Source organism: Triticum urartu, chromosome 2A, assembly GCF_056163025.1.
Source record: "Triticum urartu cultivar PI428250 chromosome 2A, HENAU_Tu73, whole genome shotgun sequence".
In the NCBI taxonomy this organism is placed as follows: domain Eukaryota; kingdom Viridiplantae; phylum Streptophyta; class Magnoliopsida; order Poales; family Poaceae; genus Triticum; species Triticum urartu.
The window spans coordinates 742,178,604-742,197,641 of record NC_141874.1 but is presented as its reverse complement, the minus strand read 5'-3'; positions in this window follow the sequence as shown (position 1 = coordinate 742,197,641).

The window sequence follows — 19,038 nt, the reverse complement described above, 5'->3', positions numbered from 1 at the left end:
AAAAGCGGATTATTCTATCCGGGACTCCATTCCAGAATAACTTTGCAGAACTTCGTACCAACATGCCCTGATTACTTCCGGCTAATGATGAAGGCATGGATTTCTTCAATACTTTGACACTAGGAAACCTCTCTGTACTTCCGGCTAATAAGAAGAAGAAGAAGAAGAAGAAGAAGAAGAAAAGAAGAAAAAAAAGAGGAGAAGAAGAAAGGAATAGTGGAGAAGAAGAGAAAATAGAATATATATTCTATTTTCTCTTCTTCTCCACTATTCCTTTCTTCTTCTCCTCTTCTTTTTCTTCTTTTTTCTTCTTCTTATTTATTTCTCCTCTTCTTTTCGGTAGAGGAAACCCTAAATAGCTAGCAAGTATCGTGGGTGTGAGATACATGTGGCCTTCGGTGTCGGACACTACATCCACGTCCCACAAGTGAGGTGGGCGTCGAAGCCCGCGCCACTTGTGGGATGTGGGTGTAGTGTCCGACACCGACGGTACATGTATCTCACACCGACGATACTTTCTATTTAGGGTTTCTCCTCTACCGCTCCTCGACCTCTCGACGACCCTCGTTCCCGATAAAATAAAGAGGAAGAAGAAGAAGAGAAAAGAAGAGAAGAAAGAATAGAGGAGAAGACTTCCTCTTCTTCCTCTTCTTCTCCCTCTTCTTCCCCTTCTTCCTCGCTTCTCTCATGAATGTCTGGCGTTCTCGACCCCCCCCCCCACGTGTCGAAGAAAAAAAAGAAGAAAAAAAAGAGGAGAAGAAGAAAGGAATATATTTTTCTCTTCTTCTCCTCTATTCCTTTCTTCTTCTCCTCTTCTTTTTCTTCTTTTTTCTTCTTCTTATTTATTTCTCCTCTTCTTCCTCTCCCCTCTTCTTCTCCTTTCTTCCTCTTCTTATTTCCTTTTTCCTCTCATTCTTTTTCTTCTTCTTCCTTTCTTAAAAATACATGAAGTAGTATTGCTTGTTTTTTTTAAAATAATGATCAAATATAAATTTTAGAAAAAAGTAAAGGTTTTGCCTAATTCATTGTTCATATGAATATACAAACATTTGCATATTTACAATAATTAATATCACCAAAAAAATCTATGAACAGAAAAAATACTATTTTTTCTAAAAATCTATCTTCTTATTTATTTCTCCTCTTCTTCCTCTCCTCTTCTTCTCCTTTCTTCCTATTCTTATTTTCCTTTTTATATGAACATATCATCATATATATGAACATACATGTTCTTTGCATATGCATATGAACATACATACATACATTTTTCTTTCATATGAACATACATACATACATTTTCTTTGCATATGACCATACATACATTTTTCTTTGCATATGACCATTCATACATTTTCTTTGCATATGCTTTGCATATAAACATACATACATATGAACATACATACATACATATAAACATAACATACATACACAAAAAATTCTAAAAATCTGCCTAAAAAATCTAAAAATCTGCCTAAAAAAATTATATGAAAAAAGCATACATCATCCATCCATCCATATAATGAACATATACATCATCCATCCATCCATATAATCAGCATATGCATATGAAAAAAAATTATATGAAGAGGATCGAGGGGACAGGGAGGAAAGGGGGTCGCCGGAGCCAGACCGAACGGGGAGGAGGGGCGGCGTCGAGGCAGGGGCGGCAGTGGGGGCGGGCGCCGGCGACGACGACAATGGTGGGGGCGGGCCGGGGCGCAGGGGCGCGGCCGTGTGTGCTCGGGGACGGGGCAGGGGCACGGGGCGGCGGCCGGCGTGGGCTCGGGCGCGGGGCAGGGGCACGGGGAGACGGGGATGGCGGCCGGCGGCGGCGACGGCGACGAGGAGCGCACGAGCGATTTGGGCAGCCTGGCGGCGGGGGCAACTGGCTAGGGAGGCGAGGGGGATGTGAAATTTTCACAAGTCCTGGTTATATAGAAAGGGCATTGGTCCCGGTTCGTGGCACCAACCGGGACCAATGCCACCCTTTAGTCCCGGTTGGTGCCACGAACCGGGACCAAAGGGCGGGAAGCGAAGCCCATTGGTCCCGGTTGGTGGCACCAACCGGGACTAAAGGGGGGCAATGGTCACGGCTGGTGCCACCAACCGGGACCAATGCCACCTTTAGTCCCGGTTGGTGCCACCAACCGGGACCAATACCCTTGTGCTGCCCCGCGCCCATAAGTTTAGTCCCACATCGCTAGTTGACAGCGCCCAACACCAGTTTATAAGCTCTGCTACCTCCTCCCTCTCGAACTCCTCTGAACAGCAGGCCTATGGGCCTAATTTGACACTGCTTTGCCTGTGGGCCTATTGGGCCTTCTGCGGGCCTGAATCCTGGCCCATGTAGGGTTTCTAGTCGTATTCAGGCCGTGGAGGCCCAGTAGGTGGCATTTTTTTTGGTTTTTTCTTTTTTATTTCTATATTTTTTTTGGTTTTTTATTTTTTTATTTCTACTCAAAACTAAATACTTACAGTTTTTTAGTGATTTCTTTTTGCTTTTAGGTCACAAAAATTATAAACTTTCTATTAGTGCCATTAGTTTTAAATTTTAAATAGTTTAAATTTGAATTTTTAAAAATTTGTGTGAATCACTAATTTATGAATAACTTTACTATAAAATTAGAATTTTTTTTTCTATTTATTTTTTATTTCTATTTAAAACTAAATACTTACAGTTTTTTAGTGATTTCTTTTTGCTTTTATGTCACAAAAATTATAAACTTTCTGTTAGTGCCATTAGTTTTAAATTTTAAATAGTTTAAATTTGAATTTTTAAAAATTTGTGTGAATCACTAGTTTATGAATAACTTTACTATAAAATTAGAATTTTTTTTCTTCTTTGCTATTTATTTTTTATTTATACTTACAATTAAATACTTATAGTTTGATTTTAGGTCACACAAATTATATTCTTTTTGCTATTGAAGAATATTATAGTTTTATTTTAGTTGATCATAACATAATATTTTAATTGATTGTTTTTATTTTCATAAAAGTTTTGTAGTTCATTCTGTTTGCTATTAATTCATTCTTTGAGCTAAATGACTCTGAAATTGGAAAGCATTTCAAAATGAACTCTGAAAAGGTTGAAAGTTGGCATGGTCTCATCATTTCACCCACATAGCATGTTCCAAAAAGTAGAGAGGGTTACGACAAAAACTTGATGCACTTCGTGTACAAAATGGACAATCACTTTCGAAGTATCAAAGTTTCGAACCATAAGACATTAAAGCATTTCAAATGAACTCTAAAAAAGTTGAAAGTTGGGATGGTATCATAATTTCACCCACATAGCATTTGCTTATTGCGGGAGAAAGTCTTCACTTTTTCTTAGCTTGTGTCATTTGCTTATTGCGCCGTAACCATGGATAATCTTCATTGTTTATCAGGATGCTTGGGTCAGCCTTGACATTGAAGGGAGGAATTTCATAAAACTTTTCATAATCTTCAGACATGTCTGTCTTGCCATCCACTCCCAGGATGTCCCTTTTTCCTGAAAGAACTATGTGGCACTTTGGCTCATCGTATGATGTATTCGCTTCCTTATCTTTTCTTTTTCTCGGTTTGGTAGACATGTCCTTCACATAGATAACCTGTGCCACATCATTGGCTAGGACGAACGGTTCGTCAGTGTACCCAAGATTTTTCAGATCCACTGTTGTCATTCCGTACTGTGGGTCTACCTGTATCCCGCCGCCTAACAGATTGACCCATTTGCACTTAAACAAAGGGACCTTAAAATCAGGTCCGTAGTCAAGTTCCCATATGTCCACTATGTAACCATAATATGTGTCCTTTCCGCTCTCGGTTGCTGCATCAAAGCGGACACCGCTGTTTTGGTTGGTGCTCTTTTGATCTTGGGCGATCGTGTAAAATGTATTCCCATTTATCTCGTATCCTTTGTAAGTCAATACAGTCAAAGATGGTCCCCTGGACAACAAGTACAACTCATCACAAACAGTGTTGTCACCTCTGAGACGTGTTTCCAACCAACTGCTGAAAGTCCTGATGTGTTCACATGTAATCCAGTCGTCGCACTGCTCCGGGTGTTTGGAGCGCAGACTGTTCTTGTGTTCATCGACATACGGGGTCACCAAGGTAGAGTTCTGTAGAACTGTGTAGTGTGCTTGAGACCAAGAATATCCGTCCCTGCATATTATTGAGTCTCTTCCCAGAGTGCCTTTTCCAGTCAGTCTCCCCTCATACCGCGATTTAGGGAGACCTATCTTGTTAAGGCCAGGAATGAAGTCAACACAAAACCGATAACATCCTCTGTTTGATGGCCCATGGAGATGCTTCCTTCTGGCCTAGCGCGGTTACGGACATATTTCTTTAGGACTCCCATGAACCTCTCGAAAGGGAACATATTGTGTAGAAATACGGGCCCCAGGATGACAATCTCGTCGACTAGATGAACTAGGACGTGCGTCATGATATTGAAGAAGGATGGTGGGAACACCAGCTCGAAACTGACAAGACATTGCGCCACATCACTCCTTAGCCTTGGTACGATTTCTGGATCGATCACCTTCTGAGAGATTCCATTGAGGAATGCACATAGCTTCACAATGGCTAATCGAATGTTTTCCGGTAGAAGCCCCCTCAATGCAACCGGAAGCAGTTGTGTCATAATCACGTGGCAGTCATGAGACTTTAGGTTCTGAAACTTTTTCTCTGGCATATTTATTATTCCCTTTATATTCGACGAGAAGCCAGTCGTGACCTTCATACTGAGCAGGCATTCAAAGAAGATTTCTTTCTCTTCTTTCGTAAGAGCGTAGCTGGCAGGACCTTTATACTGCTTCGGAGGCATGCCGTCTTTTTCGTGCAAACGTTGCAGGTCCTCTCGTGCCTTGGGTGTATCTTTTGTCTTCCCATACACGCCCAAGAAGCCTAGCAGGTTCACGCAAAGGTTCTTCGTCACGTGCATCACGTCGATTGAGGAGCGGACCTCTAGGTCTTTCCAGTAGGGTAGGTCCCAAAATATAGATTTCTTCTTCCACATGGGTGCGTGTCCCTCAGCGTCATTCGGAACAGCTAGTCCACCGGGACCCTTTCCAAAGATTACGTAGTGTAAATCATTGACCATAGCAAGCACGTGAACACCGGTGCGCATGGCGGGCTTCTTCCGGTGATCTGCCTCGCCTTTGAAATGCTTGCCTTTCTTTCGACATTGATGGTTGGTCGGAAGAAATCGACGATGGCCCAGGTACACATTCTTCCTGCATTTGTCCAGGTATATACTTTCAGTGTCATCTAAATAGTGCGTGCATGCGTGGTATCCTTTGTTTGTCTGTCCTGAAAGGTTACTGAGAGCGGGCCAATCGTTGATGGTCACGAATAGCAACGCCTTAAGGTTAAATTCCTCCTGTCTGTGCTCATCCCACGTACGTACACCATTTCCATTCCACAGCTGTAAAAGTTCTTCAACTAATGGCCTTAGGTACACATCAATTTCGTTGCCGGGTTGCTTAGGGCCTTGGATGAGAACTGGCATCATAATGAACTTCCGCTTCATGCACATCCAAGGAGGAAGGTTATACATACATAGAGTCACGGGCCAGGTGCTGTGATTGCTGCTCTGCTCCCTGAAAGGATTAATGCCATCCGCGCTTAAAGCAAACCATACATTCCTTGGGTCCTTTGCAAACTCATCCCAGTACTTTCTCTCGATTTTTCTCCACTGCGACCCGTCAGCGGGTGCTCTCAACTTCCCATCTTTCTTTCGGTTCTCACTGTGCCATCGCATCAACTTGGCATGCTCTTCGTTTCTGAACAGACGTTTCAACCGTGGTATTATAGGAGCATACCACATCACCTTCGCAGGAACCCTCTTCTTGAGGGGCTCGCCGTCAACATCACCAGGGTCATCTCGTCTGATCTTATACCGCAACGCACCGCATACCGGGCATGCGTTCAGATCCTTGTATGCACCGCGGTAGAGGATGCAGTCATTAGGGCATGCATGTATCTTCTCCACCTCCAATCCTAGAGGGCATACGACCTTCTTTGCTGCGTATGTACTGTCGGGCAATTCGTTATCGTTTGGAAGCTTCTTCTTCAATATTTTCAGTAGCTTCTCAAATCCTTTGTCAGCCACAGCATTCTCTGCCTTCCACTCCAGCAATTCCAGTACGGTACCGAGCTTTGTGTTGCCATCTTCGCAATTGGGGTATAACCCTTTTTTGTGATCCTCTAACATGCGATCGAACTTTAGCTTCTCCTTTTGACTAATGCATTGCGTCCTTGCATCGACAATGACCCGGTGGAGATCATCATCATCGGGCACATCGTCTGGTTCCTCTTGATCTTCAGCAGCTTCACCCGTGGCAGCATCATTGGGCACATCGTCTGGTTCCTCTTGATCTTCACCAGCTCCCCCCGTTGCAGCATCACCGTATTCAGGGGGCACATAGTTGTCATCGTACTCTTCTTCTTCGCCGTCTTCCATCATAACCCCTATTTCTCCGTGCCTCGTCCAAACATTATAGTGTGGCATGAAACCCTTGTAAAGCAGGTGGGAGTGAAGGATTTTCTGGTTAGAGTAAGACCTCGTATTCCCACATTCAGTGCATGGACAACACATAAAACCATTCTGCTTGTTTGCCTCAGCCGCATCGAGAAACTCATGCACGCCCTTAATGTACTCGCGGGTGTGTCTGTCACCGTACATCCATTGCCGGTTCATCTGCGTGCATTATATATAATTAAGTGTCCAAATTAATAGAAGTTCATCATCACATTAAAACCAAAGTGCATACATAGTTCTCATCTAACAACATATAGCTCTCCAGAGCATCTAATTAATTAAACCATACATTGAAACTATGTAAAACATTTCAATGCGAAAACAAATGCGATCATAATCGCAACCAAGGTAACAATTGATCCAACGGCATAATGATACCAAGCTTCGGTATGAATGGCATATTTTCTAATCTTTCTAATCTTCAAGCGCATTGCATCCATCTTGATCTTGTGATCATCGACGACATCCGCAACATGCAACTCCAATATCATCTTCTCCTCCTCAATTTTTTTTATTTTTTCCTTCAACAAATTGTTTTCTTCTTCAACTAAATTTAACCTCTCGACAATAGGGTCGGTTGGCATTTCCGATTCACATACATCCTAGATAAATAAAATCTATGTCACGTTGGTCGGCATGATTTTCATAAACAATAAATGAACCAATAGTTATGAAGATAATATACATACCAAATCCGAATCATAGACAGGACGAGGGCCGACGGGGGCGGATACCAAAACCATCGCACTATATAAGATGCAATAATAAATGTAAGAAAATGATACAAGTATCTATCTAAACAGACAAGTAAGAATATTTTTCCTTTCAGAAAGAAGATAAGAACAAGAGGCTCACCACGGTGGTGTCGGTGATGAGATCAGCGAGGGTGATCGACGGCGGTGAAGACGGGGACGGGGCGTGACGGACCGCTAAATCTAGACAAATCTCGAGGAAAATGAAGCTTGGAGGTCGAGCTTCGAGAGGAGAAAGTTTAAGTAGTGTGGCTCGGGCATTCCATCGAACACCTCATGTGCATAGGAGGTGAGCTAGAGCACCACAAACCCCTCCCCTCGCCGGCCAGAGAAAAACAGAGCACTGAAGTGCTCTGCTCGCGGGCGAGGGTATATATAGGCACCTCATTGGTCCCGGTTTGTGGCAAGAACCGGGACTAAAGGGGAGCCTTTGGTCCCGGTTCAGGCCACCAAACGGGACCAATGGTGGTGGGCCAGGAGCGAGGCCCATTGGTCCCGGTTCGTCCCACCAACCGGGACCAAAAGGTCCAGACGAACCGGGACCAATGGCCCACGTGGCCCGGCCGGCCCCCTGGGCTCACGAACCGGGACCAATGCCCACATTAGTCCCGGTTCTACACTGAACCGGGACTAATGGGCTGAGCCGGCCTGGACCATAGCCCTGTTTTCTACTAGCGCCGCAAATCTATTCTAGATCATAGCAACTGCATATCATGCTGATTCCCCTTACAGTAAGTACGTGGAAATCAAACAAGTATTTTCCATCTGCAAAAAATTAGGTTATATACCGATATCACCACTCCATCGTACATGGGCCCTCACATAAATTTGGGATCTATGTGAGGTATAACTATTTATTTATCCGTCAATCATAAATATTTTAAACTCCCAACGGGAGAATTAGTTATGGCCTTTACGCTGATTACATTTAAAATAAGGACATTTTTGGCATTAGGGGGAGATTCGTACCACAAAGAATGCCAAGAAATTAGAAATGTCATAGACATTCAGTCCTCATATTCACGTACTTCAAAATCTGAACCTAAAGTTCAATCATATATATTTGCAACACTTTGCAAATCTGCCAAATACATTTACTTATGACAAAGACGTCATCAAATCACATTATGCATGCAAGCAATGTGCCATACAAAGTGGAAGTACCTCATACAACCACACTATTCTCCCCAAATGAGAGCTAAAGGGGGAGAAACATGGTCACATGAGAAATGGCTCATATGCATCCGCGGAAAAAGAGGAAATTATATCCTCAACTAGTAAATGTAGTTCAAAATCAAGTTGAATAACACATAACGGATGCTCATCATCCAAACCCAACATAAATGTGCACACAATTTGAATTGTTGGGACATCGAAACACCTTGACTCCATTCTTATGGGAAATCACGAGGAGCTAAAAGATGTAAATATTATTTCCACAAATCCTATTGATTCAACTAATCATATAACATAAGACTACATATGTCGACATATATTTGTTCTTAAATTGCTAAAACCTTTAGGGCCCTGAACCAAAGTCCATGGCAGAATGCCTAATGCATTCATATATTGGTTCAACTAGAAGGAAGAAATTAAATAAGAATAGCACTCGCTTAACAAAAGAGATGTAGTTACCACTGTAATACATTCTCCTCATAATTATCTTCCCTTTTGGAAGACAAATGAATTTTATTTCATAACAAAAACAACGAGGTGGTGAAAAGCGATGCTTGTAGCATAAGGGTTCATGCAGAGACCCGACATCTATTATGATGTAACGTACCCTCTTGGTATAGGTGGAATTACGTTTCGATATTAATATTATTGGCAGTTACAAATAAACCATCCATGCAGTTAATAGACTCAGTGATTACATACTCATATGGATCACCCAATTTAGACATCTATATATAAGTCCATTAAAGGCTTGAAAGTCTGAACTTATGAACAAATCGCAACATATATTGTGTAAAACATCAAAAGTCACTTCATTACTAAAAATAGTCGAAAAATTGTGTGGTAAAATCGACTACGAGAGTTCCTTCTTTAAAAGGATTACTCACATAATGATTGCTTGATTACATGTAGTTATTAACAAAATCCCTCGCTGGATTCTACATGACCTATGTATATACCAGTGATTTTCATCTTCAAAGTATATACCAGATATGAAAGGAGCTCACAATCATATCAAGACGGATATTATGTAGTTAAGATTCAACAGAATCATCTTCCATTATCTATCAAGATAATACCACTTGTATTGCTCAAATACATACGATTTATATATTTAACAATATTGCAAGTTGAGATTTTGCGAAGTTCAGGGGGAGAAAACTCCTAGAACTAAACTTATTAATTATCATCCGATAATAATATAATGTACTCTTTCCTTATGAGTTTTCCAATATGGTTTCTCATATGGGTTCTATTGAGACAATTACTATACCTACGGTATATCAAATTCCTATATTTTCTTTTTATATTTTTCACAGGATTTAGAAGGGTATAAGACTATGCAAGATCAAACAAGGATTTTGTGACACTTGAAGATATATGAAGATTCTCAAGACAATGAAGTTTAAACTACAGCGTTGTCCAAGGGGGAGTGTTAGGAAATATTTTTAGTTAAGATGTTAGCGTCAGTTTTAGGCTAGCATAGCAGTTAGGATTTCCTATAGGCTAACTACCTACGGTTAGCGTTGTCCATACGCTGTGTATGGCGAAGGGACATCATGCCTGTTTAAACAGGCACAATCATTGTAACCGACGTTGTAACACGCCTGTTCAGATGGTATATAAGGCTGAACAGTAACATCAATAAAACTACTCCATTCACTTCAATATCTTATTTCTTCTCAGTAAACAGTGAGACGCTGGATGACGGACTCTGTGATGGTGACCCGGCTCCTTCAACGGCCACGTCGATGCTTCAACGGCCACGGCGATGCTGCAACCGCAGACCGGCTTGATGTTGCGATGGCGTGCGTCGACGGCCATGGTGATGTTGCGATGGCCTCCTGACTGCTTTGATGATGCTGCAAGAGCGTGCTTTGACGGCCGCAACAATGCTGCGACAGCAGCTTAGCTGCTTCAATGATGTTGCTACGACATGCTTCAATGGGCCCGATGATGTCACGGTGGTGTTCTTCAAACGGCGGCTGTGTGCTTCGATGACATGCGTCGATGGCCGCGGTGATGCTACGGCGACAGTCTGGCTGTTTCGATTATGTTGCGAGTTGCGACGACATGCTTCAATGGCGGCAACGGGTGCTTCTGCAGCCACCGCGGTGGTGATGACGACGATGTTGCCACGATGCTGCAACGGAGGCAAAAAGCAATGGTCAGTGCCAACTCACGCTAGGCTTGCTTAGAATGATTTACTCCCTCCATTTCTAAATATTTGTTTTTCTAGAGATTTTAAATGGTCACCACATACGGATAGAGTGTAGATTCACTCATTTTGCTCCATATGTAATCACCATTTAAAACCTCTAAAAAGATAAATATTTAAAAACAGGGGAAATATCATTTATGCATGCAGGATGCAAAGCCATGCAGTCAACTCAGTAAACAGACAAAGGCTGACGTGAATGGCAGATGAGAGAGGGAGTAGCAGCAGTGGTGGTGTAGGCACGAGCTACATAACGCATGCATGTGCGTGAGGTAAAACAACAACAACGACGGTCCCACGTAAAGGAACCGAGGGTCAAACAATCGCCGGGTGTAGTAATCCGAGGCGTTCCGTTGATCTACCGAGGATCAAACAATCACACGAGCATGACACCTATGATTTGTTAACGAGATTCATCGATATGGCTACATCTTCGGGGTTTGACTATGGACGCTCCTCCCCATGACATCGTCACAATACCGCATCCTGGCCGCCCGTGCTATTATGTTGATATAGGTTACATCGTGTGTCTAATTCTGATATATATAAAAGGCCTACGATACAAGTGTCCTATTAGGACACAACTCCTACCCTGTCTACACATAATCCAAAACCAAGTCTAACTGTAACCTACCTTATACAATAATATTCGACACAACTCTAACAAACTCCACCTTGGCGAATATTCTTCACCACCTTAAATTTATCCATGCATCGAACCTCCATGTATATTGGACTTCAGATACACATCGCTACTACTCCGAGACTCCACGTGACTTCACCTGCAACTGCACTCCCTTCTCATCTTCCTCACAGTCAACACTGGAGCAAAATTAAGTTTCTCATTACTCTACGTTGTGCTCTCAACTTTTGAAGAATCCATTCAACGCCATCACACACCGATCATTAACCTGCGTGAAAGTGAACAACTCACATATTGGACGCCACATATAAGAGTTACCTGAACTCAACAACCGCCCTTTCTTAACCGTCTGTCTGAAATTTGAAGGAATTTCACCGTCGCCCTGTGTCTTCCTGAGTCAAATTTGCAGTTGTCTCACCCTTCTTCCGGATAGTCTCTAATATGTCCCACCGCTATAACACTCCACCTCCTTCTGCCTTGTCATCCGCACTTTGCCATGTGCACTGAACACAACAGAATATACGGCCATGTACTGTCCCAGCTTTTGATAATGTCAGACTTTCCGCCACTTTCTCAGAATCTCCATGGTCAACTCTTGTCCATCAACCGGCGCCAATAGACCTAGTCACCAAATTGAATTCGGTACTCGTCAACACTACTTCAGCACCCCCTACACAATTTGTCTGACCACATGTCTGACCACCAGTACCTTGGCCTTGTTGTTTCCCGTGCTTACCGCACGCCTCGCCGCCACCACTGCGTCGAGCCTCTGTTGTCCTGGTCGAGTCTGCCAAGGTCGCGAATCCACATCACTCAACCCCCAGTGCAGAGAACCACTGATCATCACCGACCGATGCCGAGTACCACGTCTCCATTAGACTACTGGTACCCAGTCTGATACACGTGTCTCTCGCTATCCCGCTGAAATAGGCTTCGACTCTCCATGCATTTAGCCATAGCCCCTCCATCAACACAGAGTGAAGTCCTTCGTCAGACTCCAGCTCCACCATCAACATGACTCCATGGTGGTTGTACGTGCCTGTTGGGGAACGCAGTAATTTCAAAAAATTTCCTACGCACACGCAAGATCATGGTGATGCATAGCAACGAGAGGGGAGAGTATGATCTACGTACCCTTGTAAATCGCAACGGAAGCGTTGACACAACGTAGAGGAAGTAGTCGTACGTCTTCTTCCCGATCCAACCGATCCAAGCACCGTTACTCCGGCACCTCCGAGTTCTTAGCACACGTACAGCTCGATGACGCTCCCCGGGCTCCGATCCAGCAAAGCTTCGGGGATGAGTTCCGTCAGCACAACGGCGTGGTGACGATGATGATGTTCCACCGACGCAGGGCTTCGCCTAAGCACTACAACGATATGACCGAGGTGGAATATGGTGGCAGGGGGCACCGCACACGGCTAAGGAACGATCGCGAGGATCAACTTGTGTGTCCTAGGGTGCCCCCTGCCTCCGTATATAAAGGATCCAAGGGAGGGTGGTGCGCCGGCCTAGAGGAGGGCGCAGGAGGAGTCCTACTCCTACCGGGAGTAGGACTCCCCTCCCCGTTCCTTGTCCAACTAGGAGAGGTGGAGGGAGAATAGGAAAGGGGGGGCGCCGCCCCTCCCTCCTTGTCCAATTCGGACTAGGGGGAGAGGGGGCGCGTGGCCTGCCCTGGCAGCCCCTTCCCCTTCTCCACATTAGGCCCATAAGGCCCATTAACCCCCCGGGGGGTTCCGGTAACCCCTCCGGTACTCTGGTTTTATCCGAAACTTCTCCGGAACCCTTCCGGTGTCCGAATATAGTCATCCAATATATCAATCCTTATGTCTCGACCATTCCGAGACTCCTCGTCATGTCCGTGATCACATCCGGGACTCCGAACTAACTTCGGTACATCAAAATGCATAAACTCATAATAACTGTCATCGTAACTTTAAGCGTGCGGACCCTACGGTTCGAGAACAATGTACACATGACCGAGACACGTCTCCGGTCAATAACCAATAGCGGGACCTGGATGCCCATATTGGCTCCTACATATTCTACGAAGATCTTTATCGGTCAGACCGCATAACAACATACGTTGTTCCCTTTGTCATCGGTATGTTACTTGCCCGAGATTCGATCGTCGGTATCTTAATACCTAGTTCAATCTCGTTACCGGCAAGTCTCTTTACTCGTTCCGTAATACATCATCTCACAACTAACTCATTAGTTGCAATGCTTGCAAGGCTTATGTGATGTGCATTACCGAGAGGGCCCAGAGATACCTCTCCGACAATCGAAGTGACAAATCCTAATCTCGAAATACGCCAACCCAACATGTACCTTTGGAGACACCTGTAGAGCTCCTTTATAATCACCCAGTTACGTTGTGACGTTTGGTAGCACACAAAGTGTTCCTCCGGCAAACGGGAGTTGCATAATCTCATAGTCATAGGAACATGTATAAGTCATGAAGAAAGCAATAGCAACATACTAAACGATCGGGTGCTAAGCTAATGGAATGGGTCATGTCAATCACATCATTCTCCTAATGATGTGATCCCGTTAATCAAATAACAACTCTTTTGTTTATGGTTAGGAAACATAACCATCTTCGATTAACGAGCTAGTCAAGTAGAGGCATACTAGTGACACTTTGTTTGTCTATGTATTCACACAAGTATTATGTTTACGGTTAATACAATTCTAGCATGAATAATAAACATTTATCATGATATAAGGAAATAAATAATAACTTTATTATTGCCTCTAGGGCATATTTCCTTCAGTCTCCCACTTGCACTAGAGTCAATAATCTAGATCACATCACCATGTGATTAACATCGATAGTTCACATCATCATGTGATTACCACCCATAGTTCACATCGCCATGTGACCAACACCCAAAGGGTTTACTAGATTCAGTAATCTAGTTCACATCGCTATGTGATTAACACCCAAGGAGTACTAAGGTGTGATCATGTTTTGCTTGTGAGAGAATCTTAGTCAACGGGTCTGCCATATTCAGATCCGCATGTATTTTGCAAATTTCTATGTCAACAATGCTCTACATGGAGCTACTCTAGTTAATTGCTCCCACTTTCAATATGTATCTAGATCAAGACTTAGAGTCATCCAGATCTGTGTCAAAACTTGCATCGACGTAACCTTTTACGACGAACCTTTTTGTTACCTCCATAATTGAGAAATATTTCCTTATTCCACTAAGGATAATTTTGACCACTGTCCAGTGATCTACTCTTAAATCACTATTGTACTCCCTTGCTTAACACAGTGTAGGGTATACAATAGATCTGGTACACATCATGGCATACTTTATAGAACCTATAGCTGAGGCATAGGGAATGACTTTCATTCTATTTCTATCTTCTGCCGTGGTCGGGCTTTGAGTCTTACTCAACTTCACACCTTGTAACACAGGCAAGAAACTTTTTCTTTGACTGTTCCATATTGAACTACTTCAAAATCTTGTCAAGGTATGTACTTATTGAAAAAAAACTTATCAAGCGTCTTAATCTATCTCTATAGATCTTGATGCTCAATATGTAAGCAGCTTTACCGAGGTCTTTCTTTGAAAAACTCCTTTCAAACACTCCTTTATGCTTTGCAGAATAATTCTACATTATTTCCGATCAACAATATGTCATACACATATACTTATCAGAAATGATGTAGTGCTCCCACTCACTTTCTTGTAAATACAGGCTTCACCGCAAGTCTGTATAAAACTTATATGCTTTGATCAACTTATCAAAGCGTATATTCCAACTCCGAGATGCTTGCACCAGTCCATAGATGGATCGCTGGAGCTTGCATATTTTGTTAGCACCTTTAGGATTGACAAAACCTTCTGGTTGTATCATATACAACTCTTCTTTAATAAATCTATTAAGGAATGCAGTTTTGTTTATCCATTTGCCAGATTTCATAAAATGCGGCAATTGCTAACATGATTCGGACAGACTTAAGCATAGATACGAGTGAGAAAATCTCATCGTAGTCAACACCTTGAACTTGTCGAAAACCTTTTGCGACAATTCTAGCTTTGTAGATAGTAACACTACTATTAGCGTCCGTCTTCCTCTTGAAGATCCATTTATTTTCTATGGCTTGCCGATCATCGGGCAAGTCAACCAAAGTCCATACTTTGTTCTCATACATGGATCATATCTCAGATTTCATGGCCTCAAACCATTTCGCGGAATCTGGGCTCATCATCGCTTCCTCATAGTTCGCAAGTTCGTCATGGTCTAGTAACATGACTTCCAGAACAGGATTACCGTACCACTCTAGTGCGGATCTCACTCTGGTTTACCTACGAGATTTGGTAGTAACTTGATCTGAAGTTACATGATCATCATCATTAGCTTCCTCACTAATTGGTGTAGTAGTCACAGGAACAGATTTCTGTGATGAACTACTTTCCAATAAGGGAGCAGGTACAGTTACCTCATCAAGTTCTACTTTCCTCCCACTCACTTCTTTCGAGAGAAACTCCTTCTCTAGAAAAACTCCAAATTTAGCAACAAAAGTCTTGCCTTCGGATTTGTGATAGAAGGTGTACCCAACAGTCTCCTTTGGGTATCCTATGAAGACATATTTCTCCGATTTGGGTTTGAGTTTATTAGGATGAAACTTTTTCATATAAGCATCACAACCCCAAACTTTAAGAAACGACAACTTTGGTTTCTTGCCAAACCACAGTTCAGATTGTGTCGTCTCAACGGACTTAGATGGTGCCCTATTTAACGTGAATGCAGCTGTCTCTAATGCATAACCCCAAAACGATAGTGGTAGATCGGTAAGAGACATCATAGATTGCACTATATCCAATAAAGTACGGTTATGACGTTCGGACACACCATTACATTGTGGTGTTCCAGGTGGCGTGAGTAGTGAAAATATTTCACATTGGTTTTTAACTGAAGGCCAAACTCGTAACTCAAATACTCTTCTCTACGATCAGATCGTAGAAACTTTATTTTCTTGTTACGATGATTTTTCACTTCACTCTGAAATTCTTTGAACTTTTGAAATGTTTCGGACTTATGTTTCATCAAGTAGATATACTCATATCTGCTCAAATCATCTGTGAAGATCAGAAAATAATGATACTTGTCGCGAGCCTCAATATTCATCGGACCACATACATCAGTATGTATGATTTCCAACAAATCTGTTGCTCGCTCCATTGTTCCGAAGAACAGAGTCTTAGTCATCTTGCCCATGAGGCATGATTCGCAAGCATCAACTGATTCATAATCAAGTGATTCCAAAAGCCCATCTGCATGGAGTTTCTTCATGCGCTTTACACCAATATGACCTAAACGGTAGTGCCACAAATAAGTTGCAGTATCATTATTAACTTCGCATCTTTTGGTTTCAATATTATGAATATGTGTATCACTACGATCGAGATCCAATGAACTATTTTCATTGGGTGTGCAACCATATAAGGTTTTATTCATGTAAACAGAACAACAATTTATTCTCTTACTTAAATGAATAACCGTATTACAATAAACATGATCAAATCATATTCATGCTTAACGCAAACACCAAATAACACTTATTCAGGTTCAACACTAATCCCGAAAGTATAGGGAGTGTGCGATGATGATCATATCAATCTTGGAACCACTTCCAACACACATCGTCACTTCACCCTTAACTAGTCTCTGTTTTATTCTGCAACTCCCGTTTCGAGTTACTAATCTTAGCAACTGAACTAGTATCAAATACTAGGGGGTTGCTATAAACACTAGTAAAGTACACGTCAATAACATGTATATCAAATATACTTATGTTCACTTTGCCATCCTTCTTATCTGCCAAATACTTGGGGCAGTTCCGCTTCCAGTGACCAGTACCTTTGCAGTAGAAGCACTTAGTCTCAGGCTTAGGACCAGACTTGGGCTTCTTCACTTGAGCAGCAACTTGATTGCCGTTCTTCTTGAAGTTCCGCTTCTTCCCTTTGCCCTTTTCTTGAAACTAGTGATCTTGTCAACCATCAACACTTGATGCTCTTTATTGATTTCTACCTTCATCGATTTCATCATCATGAAAAGCTCGGGATTCGTTTTCGACATCCCTTGCATACTATAGTTCATCACGAAGTTCTACTAACTTGGTGATGGTGACTAGAGAATTCTGTCAATCACTATCTTATCTGGAAGATAAACTCCCACTTGATTCAAGCGATTGTAGTACCCAGACAATCTGAGCACATGCTCACTAGTTGAGCGATTCTCCTCCATCTTTTAGCTATAGAACTTGTTGGAGACTTCATATCTCTCAACTCGGGTATTTGCTTGAAATATTAACTTCAACTCCTGGAACATCTCATATGGTCCATGACGTTCAAAACGTCTTTGAAGTCCCGATTCTAAGCCGTTAAGCATGGTGCACTAAACTATCAAGTAGTCATCATATTTAGCTAGCCAAACGTTCATAACGTCAGCATCTGCTCCTGCAATAGGTCTATCACCTAGCGGTGCATCAAGGACATAATTCCTCTGTGCAGCAATGAGGATAAACCTCAGATCACGGATCCAATCCGCATCATTGCTACTAACATCTTTCAACACAATTTTCTCTAGGAACATATCAAAATAAACACAGGGAAGCAACAATGCGAGCTATTGATCTACAACATAATTTGCAAAATACTACCAGGACTAAGTTCATGATAAATTTAAGTTCAATTAATCATATTACTTAAGAACTCCCACTTAGATAGACATCCCTCTAATCCTCTAAGTGATCACGTGATCCAAATCAACTAAACCATGTCCGATCATCACGTGAGATGGAGTAGTTTCATTGGTGAACATCACTATGTTGATCATATCTACTATATGATTCACGCTCGACCTTTCGGTCTCCGTGTTCCGAGGCCATATCTGTATATGCTTGGCTCGTCAAGTATAACCTGAGTATTCCGCGTGTGCAACTGTTTTGCACCCGTTGTATTTGAACGTAGAGCCTATCACACCCGATCATCACGTGGTGTCTCAGCACGAAGAACTTTCGCAACGGTGCATACTCAGGGAGAACACTTCTTGATAATTTAGTGAGAGATCATCTTATAATGCTATCGTCAATCAAAGCAAGATAAGATGCATAAAAGATAAACATCACATGCAATCAATATAAGTGATATGATATGGCCATCATCATCTTGTGCCTGTGATCTCCATCTCCGAAGCACCGTCATGATCACCATCGTCACCGGCGCGACACCTTGATCTCCATCGTAGCATCATTGTCGTCTCGCCAATCTTATGCTTCCACGACTATCACTACCGCTTAGTAATAAAGTAAAGCATTACATCGCGATTGCATTGCATATAATAAAGCGACAACCATATGGCTCCTGCCAGTTGTCGATAACTCGGTTACAAAACATGATCATCTCATACAATAAAATTTAGCATCATGTCTTGGCCATATCACATCACAACATGCCCTGCAAAAACAAGTTAGACGTCCTCTACTTTGTTATTGCAGGTTTTACGTGGCTGCTACGGGCTTAAGTAAGAACCAATCTCACCTACGCATCAAAACCACAACGATAGTTTGTCAATTTGACTCCGTTTTAACCTTCGCAAGGACCGGGCGTAGCCACACTTGGTTCAACTAAAGTTGGAGAGACTGTCGCCCGCAAGCCACCTATGTGCAAAGCACGTCGGGAGAACCGGTCTCGCG